This window comes from Phyllostomus hastatus, unplaced genomic scaffold (genome assembly GCF_019186645.2).
Source record: "Phyllostomus hastatus isolate PE091 unplaced genomic scaffold, TTU_PhHast_1.1 phas_contig_86, whole genome shotgun sequence".
Classification (NCBI taxonomy): domain Eukaryota; kingdom Metazoa; phylum Chordata; class Mammalia; order Chiroptera; family Phyllostomidae; genus Phyllostomus; species Phyllostomus hastatus.
In genome coordinates this window covers 16,977,638-16,982,935 of record NW_025333977.1, presented here as the reverse complement: position 1 = coordinate 16,982,935, position 5,298 = coordinate 16,977,638, and the positions used below count along the sequence as shown (strand labels likewise).

Genomic DNA, 5,298 nt, shown 5'->3' with positions numbered 1-5,298 from the left:
AAAAATGTCAAAATTACCATGCTTTTAGGAATTTAACAATATGGAACATGAGATAAAATTCACTGCTGCTTATGAATAGCTGAATACAGAGAGTATATTCAAGACCCATATGGGGTGCACATAAGTGAATGTATGTTACGGAACATGGGCTTCTGTCTGGCCTATCTCTGTTGTTTTATACTTAAGTTTCAAATGGCTTTAGATCACTAAAAGATGGAGACTTAATAAAATAATGTTACATTAAGTTATTCTGCTCTAATAACCAATTTTAAAAAGCACAGGGGGAAGGGTATAGGCTTTTTGTATTTTCTCATATTTTATTTATACCTTTTTAATTTTATTGAATTAATCTAGTGACATTATTTAATAAAATGAAATGAGTGTCAGGTGTACAATTCTATAACACATCATCTGTTTAATGTATTTTGTGTTTACCACTCAGTTATGTCTCCTTCTAACATTTATCTCCCTCTTACTCTCTTCTACCTCCCCCAACCCTCTACTCTCTCTGGTAATCACAATAACATTATCTGTGTCTATCAGGTAGTGTTTTTTTTTTTTAATTAATCCCTTCACCTTTTTCACCCAGATCCCCAAGACCCTTCTTCTAAGAGCTGTCAATCTGTTCTCTATACCTATGGGTCTTTTTCCATTTCATTTGTTTGTTCACTGTGCCCATTAGATTCCACATATAAGTAAAATCACATGGTGTTTGTCTTTCTCTTACCAATTTATTTCACTTAGCTTAATCCTCTCCAGGTCCATCTATAATTTCATTTTTTAGAGCCATGTAGTATTCCATTGTATAAATACACTACAGCTTTTTTGTCCACTTATCTCCTAATGGACACTTTTGCTGCTTCAAAATTTGGCTATTGTAAATAGCATTGCATCTCCTCATATTTTAAAAGTGAATTGGATTTTTATTGTGATGTGATATTTTAAATTACACTAAACCAAGAATAAAAATGACTGCATTATGTTTTTTTTCTATAATATTCAAGTCTTTTATTGGTAAAATATTCCCAAATAAATCCAGTAAATAATTTCTAATGCCCTGAGAGATGAATTCAATATTTTGTTTTTTTTTATCAATTATAACTAAACTGGGGCTAATAACAGTTATATTAAAACCCTGAAAACCAAAGCTGATCATCCAAAAAATCTAGAACATCCACATTTTCCATCCAGGATAGAAAAATTAGCCTACAAAGTAAAGAGACCCACAGATTTACCAAATAATTGATAAAAAATCACCTCTGTTATCTGAGCTAATAGTTATTGAGAGCTTGAAGTTTCTGTCTTTGTTATTATTGGTGGATCCTAGAGACACAGCTTCAATATCAAATGTGACAGTGGATCTAGAAGTAATGGCTCAGTCATTTCTTTTCCATTTACAAAAGCCGCACAATTTGTACTAATGCATACTGCTTGCTTCCACTGCAGACAGTCTCATCTGTTCTGGTTTTCAGCACTCAGTCCCATACTATCTCTTCTGTCTGGTTGTCCCACAGGTTCAACTCTGAATGTTAATGTCTGCTCACAGAAATAGGTTGGAGCAACTGGAGTAGAGAACACCAGAGGATTCTGAATCATTCAAGAGTGCTATTTTCTTCAAGTGCTCAGGCTGTACCCCTTAAAGCTGGCTGCCCACTGATGAGGAACCAATGTGGAACGACCTATCTGTGGGACGCTCCAAAATCTCCACTCATGTCCGCCATCTCCTTGGGTGCAGACTCTGAACTGATAATCAACACTGTGGTCTATGTGTAGCACTGTCAGTCCCACTTCAGAGCCTACATAGACATCTTCAAAATTGTTTAAAGTACATTTATGGAACTGGAGTCTGCAATCCTGGGATGTAAAGTTGGCATTTACCTTACACCATTGCACGATGATGCCTTGAGGTTTCTCTATTCATTTTTCTGTCTATACTGGTGAGGGAGATACTACCTTTCCATCTTTAAAAACGTGGTCTTTCTCTATGTTAAGAATTGAGTCATCCAACTGAGTAGATAAACCAGGCAAATCAACCAGTAAAGGCCCTTGCAGTAAGCTGTCCAATCGAATGTGAGAGCTCAGGGTTCCCGACTGTCCTGGGCACCTCTGAGCTGGGTGACAAAGCAGAGCGTTTATCTTTACTGAGCTTGCTTTCATTCGTCCAACTTTGCCCATATGCTTAAAAAATAATTACAGTTTTCTGAAATAGGTTTACATCTGTGAAACTATGATAGATAAACTACAATAATTGGCAATAGATGTTAAAGTAATACCTTGTTTTGCTGCTAAAAAACAAAGTGCTTATTTGGAAATGTTAGGCTTAAAAAGAGTGATTTTAAATACTTTCAAAATTATGTAGCTTGAGGAGGATCCATTATAACATGCCATCTCATGAAATCATTCATTCTCATAACACACACTTAAATACAAAATTCAAATAACTATTATTTGAAAAGCTTACAGTCTTATCATTGTATATAACTTACTGGCAATAATACATAGTTATGGTACACAGTGAATGCTATCACAAATGTGCATTTAAACATTCAGTGCAAATATCCACCCAATTTTTATATTACAAGTATAAATGGTATTCAACTATCCATGTATTTATATACTGTATAGTCAATACATATGCTTAAAGCAACTGAATTGCTGTTGCTAAGCATTTCTCCTTATTTTTGAAATTGATTTTTCTTTGCAAAAGAAAAATGTGAATCTCACTTGAAGAAAATCTATGCTTTAGGTCATGGTATAATGAATGAGCTGGCTTCGTGTGTGTGTGTGAAAGTGCTTGTACTATTTTGAGAAATGGATATACAGTAGGGTGGTTACCAGCAGTTTGCTTTGTTGTAATTTCTGAAAAACAGCTTTCTGTGTTTCAGAGAATAATTGATTTGAAATAATACTCCCTTAGCTATAGGCCTTATTTTATATCATTTTTCTTAATTGCTTTCTAAAAACAGATGCTTAATTACCTATTGCAACAGTACTCACAGTTACATTATATAGTTTTATTTTCCCTTTATTTTAATAGTTTTTAAGTATTAGGAGAAAATAAAGTATTAATGATAAATATCTAACACAGGTTAAGAAGATTATCAATTCAAATATTTTCAGTTATAATGGTTGATAAACAAGGTTAATAAGCATATTAAAATCTGTGTCATAATAAGTTTGACATTAACAGGATGTAAGAGGATTGGAATTAGTAATATTCGAAAACTAAAGAAATAGTCATATTGAATGGAGATATTTTAAAGAAAAAGGCTAAATAGGAAAAATGTAATTAACATCCATTGAGCTATAAGTTTAGATTCCTTTTTTGCATTGTGTTTAATATCATTTAAAAATACCTTATACATAGATAATAAAATACATTCTAGCATTTGCAAGAGAGAAATAATGTCTCTTGTGAGTATACATTATGTATACTTTACTTATTGTTAAAAATGTGGAAAACCACACAAAATTAAGGGTAAAGTCAGGATGAAAATGCAGACAAATTGTGTATTAAAAATATTGTTCAGTTCTTTAAGGCACAGGTTATGGTCTACAGGGCTATAAATATCACATTGCTGCTCTTCAGCCATTATCATTCTGTAAATATTTATATTTATGAATATTTCCCTGACTACTTACATCAGTGACAGCAAAACAAACATTTGATGAATGATTCCACCTGCCATTACTGCCTCTTTTTTTCCTTTTTTTGCTCCTACCATTCTTGGTTTTTTTCCCTTTCTCATTTATTTTTAATTATTTCATTTAATCTACAGGTAAATCTTCATTTCTGTCATGTTTTTATCAAGCTATATACCAAAAATATATAGATTTTATCTAAAAACTATTTACAAGAGAAATATTGGTTTTATTAGTAAAATGTATGTCTGGAGAAATGATGAATTCATAGAATTAAAACAGTTCCCTTACTGTCACCTTTCTTTTCCTGGGGACTCCTATCTCCATTGCTTACAGTTCATCATCTCACTTAACTAGTTTTCTATGCTAGAGTGATCTATAATAGAGGTCCAGAGGAAATTTGTGTTATTTCTTCCCTATAGATATCTTTCCTTTATTTCATGCTCTGTACGTTTACAGAAGTTATTATTTTTGGTCTAGTAATCCTATTATGAATTAAAATGTTCTCATTTATAATGATCTCTATAATTTATAGTAAATGAACATTAAAGTTTTTTGCAATGCTTCTACTAGCTTTTACATTACTAATTGTGCACTCCAGAGCTAGCCTAATTTGATAGCATATATTTTTGTATTACTTCTGAGAAACAACTGGCAGAAGGAAAAACACTATAAAAATTTACACCACCATAACATTGCAGTTATCATCTTAAATTTTATTTGTTGTCCTCAAAATATATTGTGATATTTTTCGTACGTCAAACAAATGGTTTACCCACCTTGCCACCTTATCCACCTGCCACATTCAACTCATATATAGTCAACTACTCAGTCATCATATCATTAGTTCTCAAATTACAAGATTACAAGGATCAAAAATTTTCACTCCATTAGCTACTATCTGTGGGATTTTAGGAATCTTAAAGGGTTCACTGTAGTCCAACTCTTTGTCCAGATAAGGAAAATGAATGAATGGTAAAATGTGTTAAATGATTTACCCTTGATGTTTTAAAATTTTCATTAACTTTTAACTTCATAGATAGTTTTAGAAAACACATGAAAACAAATATCTTTCATAGAGCTTCATGAATATTTAGAAAAAACAAATGAATAATTAGGATATATTTTCATCAAATTTAGGTCTCCAACAGACATTTTAATGAAGAATTATTAATATCTTATAAAATACATAATTCTAAACATTGTTCTAATTTCCTGGAAAATGGTAAATCATTATTTTTATACCTTATCTTCTTAAATTTACAGTCCTTGCTGATTTACAAGGAAGGTTAAAAACATATTTTATATTTTTGTAGGGATTTATAAGTTTTAAAGAATTTAATTACACTTAAATGCCTATCAGTAAATGAGTGGATCAAAAAACTATCATACATTTACACAATGAAATACTACACAGCAGAGAGAAAGGAGCTCCTAACCTTTGCAACAGCATGCATGGAACTGGAGAGAATTATGCTAAGTGAAATAAGCCAGGCAATGAGGGAAAAATACCATATGATCTCACCTTTAACTGGAACATAATCAACAAAAGATGAAAGCAAGCAAAATAACCAGAGACATTGAAATTAAGAACAATCTGACAGTAACCAGAGGGGAAGGGGGAGGGAATAATGGGAGGAAGGGTTTTTGGGAACT

The 5,298-nt window shown here is 32.1% G+C and overlaps 1 pseudogene; it reads right to left on the bottom strand.

Annotated features, from left to right (window-relative positions):
- Positions 1-1,165: 1,165 nt before the first annotated feature.
- On the bottom strand, positions 1,166-2,175 carry LOC123826953 (annotated as a pseudogene).
- Between the last annotated feature and the right edge of the window lie 3,123 nt (positions 2,176-5,298).